The following is an 18,554-nucleotide window of genomic DNA, read 5'->3' as shown; positions in this document are numbered from 1 at the left end:
ATCGAAGCCACCAAGAGCATACAAAGCTCCACCCAAACTGCTCCTGCTAAAGCAAATCACTGCCAAAGTAGAGATCCAAACAAATAAAACACAAAACATTTATATTAGCAATAAGTACAAACAGATTTAGTAAATAGGAAAAAACCACAGTCAAGGGAAAACAAAATTAAAGTAATGAAATAAATCCTCGAGAGATCACTAGGCCAAGGAAGGAGAGGGATACACACTCAACTATGCCAAAGAGGAACTTTGAGTAGAGCAATGCAAGCTTGCCCGGGAGAATTAGATCGATCATTCATTCCAACATAGAGTTTGAGTAAGCTAGTTCACATTAACAATGAAACATTTGTTAATTGATCATGATTTGTTTACATTGGTAGTCCAACATGGAGTTTGTGTATGTTTTAATTCACACCAACAATGAAACATTTATTAATTGATCATGATTTCTTTATCTCTTACAAAAGTTTGAATTATAAATTGGAGATTATATAATATTTTTGAACCATCTAACATTGATTTATTACATAAAGTATTTATTTTTTCCGAAAAATAAGTTTGTAAGACCTTTATTTGTCAAATCAGATGCAATGTCCTTATTGAAAACTATGTCTCTAAGTACTTTATTTGTAAAATAAAAAGCAATGTCCTTATTTCTTTATAATGCCTATACCACCTTGATTAAGAATTTGAAATTTTTTTTTTTTCACTGTAAGATGAATTTGTGGATTTGACTGAGTATACATTAACAAACTTGAATTAAAATTTGACTACTCTACAACTTTCAGAGCAAGTGAAAAGGTGAAAATGTTCATGAGGCTAACATTACACATATTGGAAGGTCCATTTAAGTGCTTATGTCATGGAATTTGTCATTAAAATAAGTACCTTCGACCGTTTGTATAACATTTTTATCCACAATATAAAAATGGTCATTTTTTATCATACGATAAAGTTGTGGATTTAACACACATGACCTTAAATTTGGCTCCTATACTTCTTTCAGTGCATGATGAAAAGGTGAAAATATTCATGGACCTCACATTGAACATGTTGGAAGGTCCTTGTCAAAAATGGGTGCATTCCTCACAATAGTATTTCTCTCAAAGAAGTTTGTTGGCTTCAGTTCAAAAGCAGAAGAGACTATTGGCATGATTGGGTAGTCCTCTTGGAAAGGAAGATGATGGAAGCCCATTGTGTACCATAGTACAATGTCCTTTTTCTCAATTGGGTGGTCCCTGAAACACAAAATCATAAAGAGCTTCATATAAAGATTGGGTCCCTTTTATAAATTGAGTCTGATAAGTTTGGTTATTAAAACTTAATAGAAATTTGGGGAAAGTGATTCTTACATTTTAGATTTGAGTAAGTTCAACTTATAGAAACTAATTCAATGCAATTCAATCTATAGAAATACATTAATCTATTTGTGTCCATGAAAAACTCACTGTAAATGTATGAATTCCATGGTATTCAAACTTACCTATCAGACCATGCAGCCAGAGTATCATCAGCTTGGCTTTGATAAGAATACAACCCACTAGCCCACTCCTCACTACAGTTGTATGGATTTATCCATATCTAATACATGAAAAAGTGTTTAGTGCCATCAAATGAGGTAGATTCAGACTTAATGTTTAGTTTTGATTCTAAATAAACTTCAATAGAAACAATGGACATAAATAGGCATGGCCAACTACAGTGCACAATTTTCTTTTGGCCACATATACCAACATTAATTTCAAAAACAAATATAAGAGATGAAATTCAAAGTGTGATTGTGTTCATCCCATAGTGTTTTGGTTTTATGAAGGTGATATTGTTGTGACTATAAAGGCTCAAACTCCTATTGGCTCATTATGATCATAGTTTTGTACCTTTAACAATCTAATGTGCTAGTAGGTTTGAGCATCAATATTGATAATTGGGAATGAGCTTCATTGTTTGTGGCCTCACTGATTTATAGATCTAGGTTAAAAGCATTTCATGTTTCATGTATTGGAAGAGTGTCATGCCAACATCACTGGTCACCTTCAATGCTCTAATGTGCTTGTAGGTTTGAGCATCGGTATTGATAATTGGGGATGAGGTCCCTTGTTTGTGACCTCACTGATTCATAGCTTAGATCAAAAACCTTTCATGTAAGGGAAGGGTTCCATTCTATCATCACTAATTACTGAAAAAGTTCACCAACATTTAAAAGAAAAATGAAATTCAAAGTCTGGTACAGACCTGGTTATTAGTGAAGGAACCTCGGAGTTGAGGAGGATCATTGTGATCAAGCAAGCTTGCGGCTATGCCCCTAGGGACAATTTTTTATCCTACTAGATTTCCTATCTTTGTCTTCCTCAATGGATTGATCATATGAAACTTGGATGGATGATAGAGGTTCAGCTTAATTTGAGCATCCTTCTCTATTTTGGCAATGTGTATCTCTGTTGTCTAGAAACTTTTCCTTGGAGTTGATCCATCCTTCATCCTATGCTTCACCATCTTCACCTAAACAAAGGAGTTTTCTCTACCATCAATATCCATGTCCAAGTAAAATTTCAATAAATGTTCATGGATAACACCAATTATGTAAAGAATCTACAAATACCAAGAGAAAGAGAAAACCATAGGAATTTCCTGCAAATAGTTTATAGACAACATACATATCTAGAATAGCAATCAACTCATTCATATGTGAAGGCAAAAATAATTAAACAACACAAAGAGAGTGAGGAGATAAGAACAAGGCAATTTCATTGATTTTGAGGCATTGAACCAGTTTCACTAGATCAAAAATAGCAACAAGAATCAAAGGAATTTCTCCTTTGTATTTAACTTTCAAAATGAGAAGGAACCTCTTGAAAATGAGGAATATGGAGCTTTTATTCCCCTTAAGACTGGTGAGGAGGCTTAAAATTGACAACATATTCTTGAAGAATGTGTGTATTCATGTGAGTGCTCCAAATAATGTAATGTTTTGGAATGGCGATATCGTTAATGTCAGAATCAAACTTTTCACAACTCAGATGAAACTGAAGAGAACCAAGAGGAACTTCCTCAACATTCCCCAAAATAACTCGACACAACACAGCATACTATTCCTCGTTAATGTCTAGGTCTAAAAATGGAACGCTATAAAGAATAAGCCATAATAGTAAGTCAAACATTCCTTCTTAAATAAAGAATATGTGTATTAAAGGAAAGAATATTTTGGAATTAAAACATTTTTAAAAATCCCCACCAAGACATCATCTTTGAACATAATCTTTCATACATCAGGTAGGAGCAATCTTCAGGAGCAAGATAAACACCAACACCATATGCCAGACCACCATTCATTAATCTATTATTGCAAAAACCATGTATTATAATTGACGATATACTTGTGAACATACAACTTCAAGTATCAATAGATAAGTCCGTAACTGAAAAATTTAGAACCATGTACTTCATAATTACCATAAAAAAATAAGTAGACTCCAGCAAAAATACTAAGAGCATTTTACTCTTGGGATATGATATGAAATAAGTACATCAGTAACATCCTAAAAACTTCTCAAACTTAAACATTAAAATGGATCACAAATCTCAAGACTCATAAACCCAAGGATGCAGACTGCTCTTCCAGTCAAACACACCCTCTAGAAACCATAGGGCAATTTCTTTCTTTGCACTTTCCACTACATCACTACCATGGATAACATTCTTGCAAGCATTTCATATTATTAGAACAATAGGATTCAATTTTTTAAAAAAATCCAAAAAAGAGTTTCCCAAATTGTTATAAACATTGAACTTGAATCATTTCCTACATCAACTAGACATCTACAATTATACTTTTATGAACTTTTATGAAATAAAATCAAACACTTCCACTGGAAGTCAACATTAACAATAACAGAAAAATAGATCACAAATTGCACTATTAGTTACACATAGACATCAAAAAATATGTCAAACATCTCTCAATTTTAAATATATTACTAATTTAATCACAACTAATTTTGCTCATTGTAAATAACGCAAACTACATCATTAAAATTCATTATAGGTTTGAACACTTACAAACATCAAAAATTTAGAACAACCCATTACTATAAGGTATAACATAAACAGAACAAAGGGGTCATTCTAGTGGTATGATAGTCTAGCCAAAAGGGTATGGGACAGTGATGCTTTGATAGTCTAAATTATAACTTTAATTCATTGACTGTAGATAGCAGCATCAATTGGTATTCCCCATGAACTGTCATACAACAACCTAAAGATTTAGCGCTTCTACATATTGGTGGTGATGACTTTGAAAAAGCAATCAAATCTAGGCAGGCCAACAGATTATGCAACATCTAATTACCTAATTGAACCCACAAATCCATCTAGTTATATTAAAATCTGGGTAGGTTGTAGTTTTATATCTATAAGGGAGAGTTATATATATCTTGAGCCCTCCTCTTGTACCCCTATCCATCATCACCTCCCAAAAGAGGTTTATGATGTTAAGAAAAATGAATTTGTGAAAACAATCATTGGCCTACATTTCACAGAGGAGAGACATGAAAGGAGGAAGAGATTGTGAATGAAGCAAAATGACAAAAGAACAAAAAATGGAAAGTTGATGTGCAAAAAGAATCCCAATAACAATGATAGAATAAAGAAGTTCGTGAAGGAAAATTCAGAAGTCTCGTATGGTCAAAAAAAAATGGGCACAAAAAAGACAATTATATCAAAGAATTCAAACCCTCAAAGATCACAAATAGAAATCATATATTAAGGAGAAAATATTGAATGGAGAGCTAAAGTGCCCATAATGCATCTTAGGACAAGTTGTCATCATTTGAGGACTGAAACAGGTAGGTACCTAGGGAAGAAGGAAAGGAGACAATATTTTGCAACATAGGAGCGGTAGAGATAGAGTGGCATTTATCATGGAGTGCCCAACATACAATGACATCCGCTCCATGTTTTGGGAGATTTTAGAAGGTGCAATTCAGGTACTTTTGAAAAAATAGTGAGACATGACAAAAAACTTAGTGATCAAAATTAAATGTCCATGAACACACTTAAAGAAGCATACAGCAAACATGTATGTATTTTTAATCTCCTAAAGTGTAGTCATTCCTTGGCTAGTATATATGTAATGTTTGATAGTATTCCTTAGCTTGTTTGTATTGCAATCATTGTATTCATTTGCAATAGTAAAGTGAGTTTCAATATAACTAAAATCCATTGTTGAGCGGCCATTCTATGCTATGAAACTCTAGTTAAATCTGTACTACAATATTGCCTTTAGCTTACAGTAGTCGAGGGCATATCATCTATTTGTTAAAATGCTTGATTAATGAAACCATTTTTATAATGAAGTATAGGGAGAGTGTTTTAGTGGCATGACCTTAGTGGCGTTGCTTAAGCTGTTTGTTTGCAAGAAAACTATTTGATAAAATTTCCACTAGTCGAAGTACTCAATATCTAATTTATTCAGGTGGAGAATATTACAGTGGTGTTAAGTTATTTTCCTTGACATTGAGATCCAAGTATTTCTTGAAAGTCTGTTATTAGTCAGCACAGTAAGGTTACAGTGGCAACAGTAATTGATATTTGGGTTGCCACATCAACTGTTTGTTGAAATTCCTCTAGGCAGAAAATCTAAAATATTGTGTCAATTCCAGAAAAGATCATTACAATTACCCTTTATTGTTTGTTGATTTGGACAGATCAAGCACTTTCTTATGAACTTAAGGAATAACACTAGAGATCATTTTAGGTTTATATAGTTGGGACTCTTCAATATCTACCAGTTTTGAAAAATTTAGGTGGATACTTTTTGTCCACTGATTTAGAACAATAAAGTGTGATACATAGATATGACCCCATTCAATATTTTTACATTGGCAATTCTCTTCTCTTTTGTTAACCAATCCCTTCTCTCAATAATTGTGGCATCTAGGGCTTGACATCTATTATTAAGTTATTATGGTGTTCCTTAGTGCAGCTCTATTTGAGCATAGGTTGTCTATATCTACAATTTGATATTAGACAGTAATGACTAATTGCATATGTCCATTGCACCTCTAAAATGATTTGACATTCATAATAGTTTGAGGAAATTCATGGTGTGTTCTGTTTATCGATTCAGCTCTATGAGATCTAAGTTTAACTAAGAATAGATTATGTGTTAAATACTAGAATATGGCTATTATTTATCCCATGTATTATTCTGTGCATATGTAGTTGCAGATAGCTGACAATATTGTTTTATTTGACAAAATTATACTATAACCATTATGGTTGCTACTTCAATTGCTTCATGGCTAGTGCTCATTTGAGGAATGTTTATGGCATTACTGAATAGATCTTTAATCTATTTGATAAAAATTGCAATGGAGTCATTGAATTTGGAGAATTTGTTCATGGTCTCAGCATTTTCCATCCAGATGCATCCCAAGAGGTCAAGATTAACTGTAAGTATAGAAAGATGTCTCCTTTTCTATGTCATTCATCCCTTACTCCATACTTTCATATGTTGCACCATTTCAAAAATGAAAAAGCAACTTATGTTTATAAAATTGACAAGACAATTTTCTCTGGGATTTCACATGCAGTTGCTTTTAAACTTTTCAATGTGAGGCAAACGGGTTATATTGAGCATGAAGAAGTATGATCTTTTTGGTGACAATTTTTAAGTTCATGTATGAACTTTGGAGATTCAAACTCTCCAAATGTAAATTATCAAACTAACTAGGGATTTGTGATAGCTTCAAAAAGAGGCCCCCAACTTTCTTTTATAAAAGCTTGCAAATCTTTGCAAATTGCATTAATTTTCTTGGTGAATATTTTATTTTATTTTTTAAAACAATTTTTTTTTTTATGAATATTTTCATATTTCAATACAAATTTGTACAAAATTCTTGCAAATCTCAAAAAATAGTAGGTAAGTGCATTTATTATCATGGTGAATTCTTCATTCAGAAAAACTAAATTTCTTGGAGAAACAAATTATTCACTTGGGATAGCCATAAAATCAAGTGTTAAAAATATTGTGGGTCCATCATATTGCATATGATTGGTTGACATGGTTTTTCCATAAATTATTTTGTTTTTCTCCAATGTCAAATCAAGGACCTAGGGGCAGCAAACCTTGTGGGGATTGACTACTCTCTCATGGGGTTCAATGGAAAAAGCCTTGGCAAGCCCATATGGAAAAGTCAAAGTCCCTCAATAATGAACACAAACCAACTATTCAGAAAGCATTGGAGTGCATGCTAATTGAAAATGTTAGTTCAAAGCCATCTAGAGATGTTTATATGATGACATTTAAAGAAATAAATGAATCTATACATTTGATGATGCAAATAGAAGTGACCTCTCGATATATTAAACGTGTATAAATCAGCAAAGGCACTTGCACATACAATGCAATTCAAAAATTCTTCAAACATCAAAACTTTGAAAAGAATGAAGTTTTTTCCTCAAACCAAACCACCTGAATGATGATAGCAAAGCATAACTGAAATTACATCAATGTGATAGGCACAAGGGCAAATGAAAATCATTAAAAATCTGATGTAAAACTAATCAACAACAACAGCCTTAAATAAACATCAATTAAAATAAAAACTATGAGACTATCTACAACTCTGACTGTATGGCTTCACTAAATCACCTACAATTTTGAATACATTAACAAAAACACCTGCAAGACGAAAGTACTGCCAATTGTTCAAGTATTAGCTAATTGTGAAGTCTTCTTAAAAAAGCACTGCCAATTGTTCAGGAAAATGTCCTAGTTGTTGATGGAGTGAAAAGGGTTTGTTAAAATTTAGGAGAACAGGGTAGCATCTTTCAATTTAGCAAAAAAAATGAAGACAATGGCAGATCACAAAAGTAATTTTTTACTCAAAGCATTCAATGATGCATTCAATGGTGAACAACTAGGAGACTTGCAAAAAGTAAAAGAAATAGGAAATTAAGTCTATGTAATGGGACTACAATTGGAGTTTGAAATTTCCTAATGGTGTTCTCTCCAAGCTGGAGAATTAGATTCATATTTGTCCAAAGTGGGCTAGTCAGACTTGAAGCTTCTAAATTAGGCTTTGCAGCCCTCAATGCTCTCTCTTAGGTTCTGTACAAGTTTTTGGAATACTAGTGTGAAGTAAGATTTGCAGTTGCTTCTTGTTACAATGAGATTGTAAGAATAAAAGCTCATGTAGCCCCCTATATTGATGACATACTAAGAAAGGCTCTACAAGTGAAAGTGTAGTACCCTTATGGGTTACATGATACTAAAGCCCTAACTTTTGGTGAGAGGGCTAAGATTTTAGAAACTATGGCAAGAACTAGATCCTTTATCATTATGTTGAAACTCAAGAGTGAAAAAAGTATTCTTAAAATGTTTCAATGCTTGTTGAAAAAAATTAAAAAGCATCGTTCAGACAAGGTGAGAGTTTGTATGCAAATCATTATGTCCTTAATCTTAAATGACAATGATAAGCTTCTATTAGACTTGTTGGCCATTTTCCAGAAGGAACAGGCTATATCACCTATAGCTCATAGGGTTTCCAAAAGATTGATTGACCATAAAATTGAAACATTCCAAAAGCACACAACCAAAAATGAGCTAATTTCAATTCCATTTGGCTCAATTCCATTGCTACAAGAGCTGGATTGAACCAACCATTACCAGAAATAACATCCACCATAGCTTGAAGAAATAAAATCCTCACTAGAAAGGAAACTAAATGGATCCCATGAACCTCTTGTGGTACAAACTTAACTTTAAAGGTGAGGTGAGTAGTGGTAAAGAGGTTTTTGGAGGATTAATCTACAATGGTAGGAGTTGCCTTCTAGATGTGTATGTCGGTCCTTTCAGGGACCATACTGTCAATAAAGTGGAGGGTATGGCCCTCTTATGAGGGTTGAAATTTTCCCTTGAGTTGGGATGCACAAAATTGGAAATTGAGGAGGACTCTAAAATCATTATTGATGTGGTTAAAGGTTGTTCTAGGGTAGGGTGAAATGTGAATACTATCCTCAATGACATCCTTAACCTTCTTTATAATTTTGATACGGAGAAAGTAAAAAATGCCTATAAGAAGGGGAATTCATTGGTAGATTCTATGGTTGTTTTTGGTCTATTGTCTATCAGCTTGAAGTGTTGGAGGGCAATCAATCTTGTTCCCAAGACTACCCAAAACCTCATAAGGTAGGAGTAGGATGTTGCCAATATTGGTGATTGTGATATTTAAAATTTATAGATAAGGATATCTTAAACCTAACATGATGGGGTCTTGACTCCTTGGAGTCATATTTTTTAATATAAATGTTATCATGGATTACTCGTTCAAGATGGATGTTGATTAGGATTTTGTTTCCATGGGTTGGTAGAGTTGGACTTACACTCATAACCTTGTTCAACATACTACTCATGATGGTTTCACCATATGCATGTGACCTCACCTTTTTTATTGGTGTTCTCCAATAGATTTGGGTGGGACTACTATATACCTTTTTATTGTGAGTAATCTTTCACCTCTGAATTTTAATCTTTATACTATGCTAATGAGTTGTAATTGGAATAAAATACTCCTTCAGATTAATTATAAAATACTCCTTTCTAGTCAATGACTTCACTTACAAAATAATATCTTTTAAGTATTTGTATAACTCAACCTTTAACCTTAATTATTAACCAACAATGTTATTGTTCAAAGACTTCACTATTCTTGCTATGAAATTTGATTCTTGATATTGAGTATACAAGATGACATTGACAGATTTCTCAATTGTATGATACAATATGGTCTTAAACTCCTTACGTTCACTTCCTTGACTTGACATTATAATTCTATATTCAACATATGGTTTGCAAGTGTACATGGTAGATATAATCTTGTAATGTTCCTTATCCTAGTTATATTCTATTTGGGATTCACTTCTCCATATGCTTCTCTCAATATAATTAATATCCTTATATTTATCCTCTTTAAATCACCTTGTTTGATTAAATCACTTTTTCTAAAATATAGGTAATCCACAATTGGTGTTTCCACTGTGAGTAGATATTATTACCTCTCTTTTTTTCAAGTATAGGTTTTCTTTGTTAAAGAATGATATAATGATTCTTCTTGTAACTATTTGTTATCTATAAATAATGCTCTGAGTTCATAATACTCAACTCTCTATTCTAATATTAATATCTGATGTAAATAAATGCCCCATGACTATCATTCTGTATTCTTTGGCCCCTATAGAATGTATGGTATTTATATCTCTGTAGTATTCTACCTTAAATTCCTACTGAATGGACAATATCTTACTATGTTGTAGCTGATGATAATGTCAATACTGATTTGGAAGATTAATTGATGACTCTATTAGATTGTTAAATCGATCTTCAAAGATGATTTCTATGTTTGTCTCCTTACCATCTGTGCTAGATACTCTGTACCAATGGTTTGATGAGCCTCCTCCATTATTTGTAGACTCAATAAACCCATAATTTTGGAAGAAGACATTTACAGTAACATAATGAGTTAACTACGAAATTACTGAGTTCATATTATATTAGCATTGGCTATTTGGCTCTTTCACTGGCGTGGCCCACTAAAAATTTGAACGAGTCCTTCCTGACCAGTTCCCTATTCTCTCTTCTTTAAGAGCATTGTGTTTGATGTTGTTGAAGCCAAGGTCCAAGGAAAAAACTGATTATCCTCCATCAAGAGCCTATGTTCAAACTTTATGAGCTTCATTGCACCCTATGTCCCCCTCTAACCACCAATGTTCTCTCCATCACCGACCAAAAACCTAAACTTTCTCCCTCAATATGTTGCCCTTTAGAGTCTAAAATTTAAAACCCTATAGCTACTCCCAATGTGAGCTATGTTTCTTCTAGTGACTCCTATATCCTGGATATCTCAAGTGCTAAAAATTGAAGAGAGGCCTTGTAAGCCCAAAAAACATGCCTGGACAAAAAATCCAAGAAAATGGTCCTTGACCTTAACTATGATAGTGATGAGGACACTCAACAAAAAAAAAAATGTTGCTTGAGTAGGTTGGCTAAGGAAAGGGGTAAAAAAAGATATTAAAGACTTGGCTAAAAAAGAGGAGACATTGTGGAAAGTGAAAGCAAAAATTTTGTTAAGAGTGAATCAGATGACTCTTCCTATAAGGAAAACCAAAGCCCCATGAGGGACCCTTCCCTAAACCCTTCTATTAATCCCCCTCCCCTCACCAGCCCATGTAGAATACCTTATACTTCAAACCCCCTACAACCCCCCACAATGTCTCCCCTGTTGAACCTAAGCAATGTTGCAGTTGATAGTTTTAGCAAAGGAAAGACTAGTGGTCACTTCATGAAATGTTGCAACTCTTCTTCTTCTCACTTATACAACCCAAGCATCATGCACCAACCTTGGCACAAGGTTATCAACCAACCCCAACCTTCCTAACATCCAAGGGAATCCAAACAAACATCAACACACCCAAAACAAATTAGGTATATGGCAGACCTACTGTTAGCAATCATAAGGTAAATTGCAGCACTTGACTCTTATACCATACACACAACCAAGAATGCAATTGGATCCTCCAAGACTCCCAAGCACCAAGGATAGTTTGGAACAACTCCTATATGACCAAAACAAGTTGTAACAAAGGTTGGAAACCATACCAACCACTTACCAAGCAAACTATTGCAACCAACCAAACAAGGACTTAGGTTTCTTAGCATTGTTTTCCACCAATAACTCCAAATGTTTACAAAGGACTAGAAAAAAAAAAGACAAATTAAAACACCCTTTTCAAAGTGCAAAAAGAGTTCAAAGTTTCAAAACCTAACTCCACTCCAGGATACCCTAACCTTAATCTTGCACACAGGCCTAATTAGCAACTTTAGGCTTGGTCCACAATGAAAAGGTTAAAAATATGGGTGCATGGATCAATTCTTCAACTTCAGTGTGTCCTCTTGGTCAAATTTAAGATGCCTTTCCTCCACACCAAGTCCCAAATTCCTTTTATCACTCTTAACTCATCAAATTGCAAAAACAATGTCTAATACATGGGTCTTATTAGACCTAGGGCTTGCTCTTAAAAATGCTTGTTGCAATCTCCTGCCTCCAGGCTTTTGATATTTGATAATACAATGCCCTAGTTTGCTCCATACCAAATTGGAGAAAATTCCAATGGTGGGAATTCAAACTAGAGCCATTCCTTTGTCCAAAACCCTTGTTTTGAGGGTTTTACAGGCAGCAAGGAAGAAAAATATATAACTTGCAAATGAAATCGGATCTCTCCTTGAAACCAATGCCAAAACTTCATAAAATTCAACCTCCAACTTTTCAATGCAAAACAACCACCGTACAACCTTCAGGAGTCTGTACACTACGGAAAATAAGTCAAAAAGGCCAAAAAATAGCAGATTTATTAGTTTAAAAGCAAATACAATGGTTAATAAACCAATACCCTATGATCAAAATTTTGAAGGAACAATAACATGCAATTAGACTTCTTGATGTATAAATTGGGTCTTAAAAAAATCAATTTCCTTTGGGGAAAGTACTTATTTGGTTTTGAATACTAATGTCATGGAGTTTGTTTCAAATCATATAGTGTCTTTTCAAGTGACATACCATGTGTTCCTTTTCTTTTCTAACAAAATTGGGTTTTTAGATCTTCATTTAGGAATGCACTTCATAGCTATTTGGTGGATATTCCAACTATGATTGGAAACAAGCGCTATCAACATTCTAATCATAATTATCTTTGCAACTAGAGAAAAGATTCCTCAATCTTCAATTTGTTGCTCTTTAGCTACTAATCTTGCTTTGTTCTTGTCAATTAAAACATTATTTTTAAACTTGATCTTAATACTTTTTATAATCAATGGCTTTCTTTCCAATTTCTATCTCTCGACTCAACACATTTTTTCATTTTTCTTTCCTTCTTGCTTCATCATAAATACTTGGTTCACAAGCACTTATGATGTTCTTCTTGCTAAGATTATGAAGTGGACAATGACTTTCAATCTAGATAATCAATTTCTTCTCTTCCTTCTATAGATTCAATGGGACTTTCAAAGCTTGGCTCAACTTTTTTGGGTAAGTGTGATGATATGTAGTGCACTATCCATTTTCTCTTCAATGAAAGGATTAGCACCTCTAATTTTCAAATGGCGATCAACCAGAACTAGCTAACAATCTAACCTTAAAAATACATTTTATGCCAAATTCCAATCACAGTTAAAGACATTTAGCTATTGGAAAATGGAAAGATTATGTCTTATTTTAGATATGCAATAAAATGGGCAAGAAATGTGGAAGAATGCTAAGTTTTTATCCACCAAAACATGAGTAAAATTGTATAAACTGAATGTATTTTTAAAAATAATGTCAATTCCCTTCAAAAGAAATATATTGCATGCAACTTACTTGATGAAGATGTTTCATGTTCAGCAACTCTTTAATCACAGGATCCACAATATTTGGAAGCTTTGACCTGTCTGTCAGCTGTGGCTTGGCCTGTAGCAACAAAAAATTCATTAGTATATGCATCTCAACATTTAAAAAATACATCAAGCAATTTAGGTCAGTTCCAATCTGTAAATTAACTGACATTTTTTTCTTCTTTAACATATTCAACAATCAAGTACAAGGTTTTTTAGTTTGGACTCTTCCCTAATGAGCATTCCCTTACAATCAAATTTACTTACTTTGGCATTGTAGTTTGCATCAAGGAGAACATTTGATGATTTCATAATGAACACATTTGAGTCCATGGTTGAGGTAAGAAATATGCAAGTTTTTCGTAATGAACACAGCAAACAAAATTTATCCATGAAAAAAGAATAATTATATTGGCTAAAAAGAAAAAGATTAATAATTGTTTAACCATATAGCCTTGTTAATAGCTCTCAGGAACTAATAAATAGTAATTACCTAAATTTCTTACTTCTTTGACCGGCATCTCTTCTGGCAATGTCGTGACTCCTCTACCTCTATATAAATTTTACACTTTGACCTTTGATGATTTGGTAAGAAATTAAATCATATCCACCATTTAAACAATATAGAACTTTCCTGCAATACTGAACCATGTATCTTCCACACTATTGAAAATGTTGTCAAAATGGTAAAACTAGCCACCTTACAGCTCCTAGTTTTCAATACTAGAAGGTGACATGCAAACAAGGTAAAACAAAACAATACTAGTGCTTGAATAATATGAAGTGCAATAAGACTTTTGAGTATTTGGGTCATCTCAACTATCATATCCTCCATGTTAGGCAGTGTAAATTAATCTTCTAATACTGACAAAATGGTCGATAAATAGTCGCTCAACACCCAATTTAGTCAACTACACAGCCATTCACTTTACCATCCACCATGAATGCTGCATCAAACTTTGACCAACAATACACTTCACATTTATTATGTATTTCTATATATTGGATGAATTAGTAATGTAATCTCAGAGCTCTTTTATAGATTTTCTCATTTGTGCCTTGTTTTCCATCATGGAATCAGAGCCGATGGTTTTGGTGATATTGGTGGATGTCACTTTGTCTAAAATTGCTTACAGTTGTGGATACTCTGTTAAGGATGGTGCTAAAAGGAGGTAGCCATCGAGCAATCTAAAAGTTTCTTAGTCAAAGGAAACCATTGTTTCAAGTCAGTGCTGAAGCTATTGATTATATATCTTGTTGTATGTGCAGATCACCACTTTCTAAAATAAGGAGAAATAAGAAATTAGAAATAGTTGTCAAAGTTTAAATCTATTGACATGCAGAATGGTGCTGCCACTAGTTGAGCATTATAAGCTATTATCAATAATTGGCTTGTTGATCACTTTAATGTCATAAACATTTGGGGTGTTCCAATCAAAAGGCTCTAGAAGAATACTTCCCATTTTCTTTTTATTGAAGTGTGAATCCAAGATCAGTCTGTCATCAATGTATTTCTTTGAGAAAGTCCTCAACCTAAACAGCTTCATGTTTTCTGTTCTAATTTGGCAATGCCTCCATAAGAATGCATCAAAGTCATCTTGACAAGCTGCTTATAAATCCTCAAGGCAAGGGAGGTGACCACCATAGCTAGTGGTAAATGTCTTGTTTAACTTACCTCTTGGTGTCAAAATTGGGCCTCAACAAGTAGAACTTTCTCAGTTTAAGGATTTCCAATTTGGTACTTGCATCTTTAGCAGTTGCCAGAGTGCACTTGTATCCTCTACATGATAATGAGAACCCCACAACTTTTACCTTTTCTATGGAAAATACATTATGTACATCCAGGATTTACTTGTAGAACTCGAGCATGATGATTTGATCACTATAATGTTGAGGTAGTAGATAGGGATGTCATTAGAACCCATACACATGGATATAGGTGTGTCACCAACTCTTTATGAACCACATCCCCCATGGCTTGATAAAGGTTTTCTCCTTCTTGGACAATTAAAATATGGGGTCCCCTTGTAGGCATATTATTGTGTTGTATAGGAATGTACCATTAGCCTTGCAAAATATTGCAAAACATATTTCAAAATGGAGCCCCCATGTGGTCTTTAGTCTCCAATGCTTCATATTGTAAACACAAATCTATCATCCAAACTACTTAAGATGTCATATAAAAATTGTGAGTCTGCTACAACTCTTTTAGTTTTCAACCAATATTTTCAAAGATCATTTGTGCCTAGTCAAAAAAGGTAGTAGATTCAATAATGTTGAGATTAGATAATACATCCTTGGGGAATATTCTTTCACATTTAATTCCATAAATATGCGACATAAAATAATGATGATCCCTTGGACAAGTAATATGACTTTTTTCCTAGAGATAGTGGGTGAGGAGGATTATCCACTATGTGTTCACTTATCACTTGCATTCATGCTCCATGGATTGATACTCGCTAAGGGTAAAGACCTTATTGTTCAAAGTCATGTACTTTCTTCTAGGAGTCTGAAAGACTATGGTTGTGTTGATAGAATCAAAGGCAACAATGATAGTATTGTCTGGTAGAGAACAAAATCATGTAGCTGGTGAGTAATTTTTGTCCAAGGTGTTGTTGATTTTTGGACAGTGAATGGACGTAGAAAAGAAGCATTTCTAAACTATCCTAGACTAAGAAGGTTGGTATAGTATTCCTATTGAGAAATATTTCCTTTGTGTACATCTTCTTTGATTTCCTCTTAAGTTGCATTCTTTGATGTCTATGTCCATTAGAAACCAAACCAAGTTCTCTATCTTCAACACTTGGAGCACATCAGCCTTTATATATTTCATTGTTAGCACTACCTTTTCAAACTCTTTGTTCAAATTTTCTCTTCTTTCCCATGGATTTGATGATACTTGTGTTAGGTTTCCACTAGTTTGGATGATGAAGCTATGCTCTCGACTCTATCTTTTCCTACAAGATAATATTTTATTAGTATACAAAGCCAACCAAATCTTAGTAAAACCTAAATTGAATTATTACTTGTGTCCAAGCCTCAGAGTTTCTAATTACTCATTCACAAGTTACTTAACGAGGATTAAGGAAACTTGAAGCTTTGATATTGAAATCCATATTATGTTCTTAGGTAATTGATGTTGGAGTAGGATTAAAGAGGAAAATATTCCCCCAAAAGATAATCACTTGATGAACATTATAACAAGGGCTTGGGTATGGAAAAATAATTTCTTTAATACCAACTATGAGAAAAAGAGTTAGTGGTAGAATGAGATCATAGAACCTAATGATCTAATGTCTAGTTTTGAATAAAAGGTATCAAACCAAAACTAACAAGGGTACTTCTGATGTGCGACCTATTATTGGGCCAATGTTAAAGAGGGTTTCAAGGGAAACCCTCTTTTCAACTAAAATTTTGGACAATGCACTTAGGGGGGGAGGAGTACTTCAAACACCAAGGCAAGGATCATAAAAGGCCAAATTAGGGCATCAAAAGATAAGCTCCAAGGGAACTTCCTTCTACACATTTCTAACACAAAAATCGCTACCCTTTCAAAGATATGCCCCAAAGGTGTCTTAGATCTAAGAGGAAGAAACCCAAAAAAAAGACCAAATTTAGGCAAGGTAGAACACTCAACAACCTATGACTAGGATACACACTAAAGGAAAATTGCCTGAGTAAGGAAATGGGAGGACAATTTCACCTTGTAAAAAAGGTGTTATGTTCAATGCAGTTCTGCAAGCATTGGGCATCTGCGGAGCAATCTTCAAGGGGTTCATGTATTGAAAGCAAAATGTGAAGCATCTCCTTCAACTGGCCCTCTATAAATGGGTAGTATGGTGCGAGATTGACAAGAGCAAGGGACGCAAATGGCATTTTTTGATAGTAAAATGTGCAACGTAATTCAGTCTAATGACATTACACCAATGGCATTACTGATGGAAGGCTTTAGGTTTTCAATAAACCTCATGAAAGAAGAGCATGCCATATTTAGTGTAAATGCCTAAGTGTGAGACAACTCAAACCACTGGAAGAAACAAAATAATCAACCAAATGTATGAAAACATAAAAAATGTATGAGGTAAATACTAGTATAAGTGTAGAAAGTGCTAGATTCAAAGCCGAATGCGAGAGATGGAGTCTAGTGTTCCAGATGAGGAGCCAGTGGTGGGAAAGAAAGTAGCATTGGCATGGGTCGACCCAAGGTTCTATAGATTTAGCTACTTTACATGCTCAACGTCAATGAAATTGAAAACAATTTTGCATGTTAAAGTTAAGCCCATGTTGGTCAAAATTTTTAAAAACAATCAATTTTTTCTTCTACGATCTGACCAATCAAAACCTTATTAATTGATGGTCAAAATTTTTGGTCAAAAAATGACCTCAAATGTACTAGTGTATCAATGTTTGTTGCTCAAGCCAAGCACAAACATTATCAAAATCTTTAGCATTGAGGACAATATCAAGAGAGGGATTACCTTGTGGAACACCCTGGGAATGAATTTGTGCAAACATTTGTTCAACAGAGCCATTCTCACCAACAATAGTAGCTCCAACACCAACATCAACTACTAGGCCAGAGAAGGCTGAGGCCATAATAACCTAAAAATATTCCTGCAACAAATGTGATATGACAGGTGGAAAGAACAAAAGGATTCAGAGGAAAATTGTATGAATCTTGCATCTACACATTTAGAAATAAGCTCTTGATAAGAGCTATTTGAGTGTAAAACAAGGCCTAAAAATTCTCCTTCTTAGCCTCCTCTTACTATCTTATCATTGGTTGTGAAGGCATTGTAATCAGCTACCTCTGCATATCTTGATTCAACAATCCCTCACAAATATTTTCCTATAAAAAATTGATATCAATTTGATGCACCAATAGTTGCACTCATTACCATCAAATTTAAGGATGGACAGTGCTTTATAATTCAACAAAGAATGTAGGCTTCGTGTCTTGCTAGGTTGCCTTACAAGTCTAAACCCTCCAAAAAAAAAAAAATTCAACAAACAATGAAAACAAATCAAAAGAAATATCTGCTCTAATACCAACTGTACTAAAACAGAACCTATCCTTACCAAATTAAGTTCAAATAATCATAACTGTAGAAACATATGACAAATA

At 33.9% G+C, this 18,554-nt stretch overlaps 1 pseudogene; it reads right to left on the bottom strand.

The window, feature by feature from the left end:
• Positions 1-1,039: 1,039 nt before the first annotated feature.
• On the bottom strand, positions 1,040-18,025 carry LOC149553988 (amine oxidase [copper-containing] gamma 1-like; annotated as a pseudogene).
• Positions 18,026-18,554: the final 529 nt, after the last annotated feature.

This window comes from Cupressus sempervirens, chromosome 6, assembly GCF_028749045.1.
Source record: "Cupressus sempervirens isolate cs-2001-9-10 chromosome 6, ASM2874904v1, whole genome shotgun sequence".
Lineage (NCBI taxonomy): Eukaryota > Viridiplantae > Streptophyta > Pinopsida > Cupressales > Cupressaceae > Cupressus > Cupressus sempervirens.
This window is presented reverse-complemented; position numbering and strand designations above follow the sequence as displayed.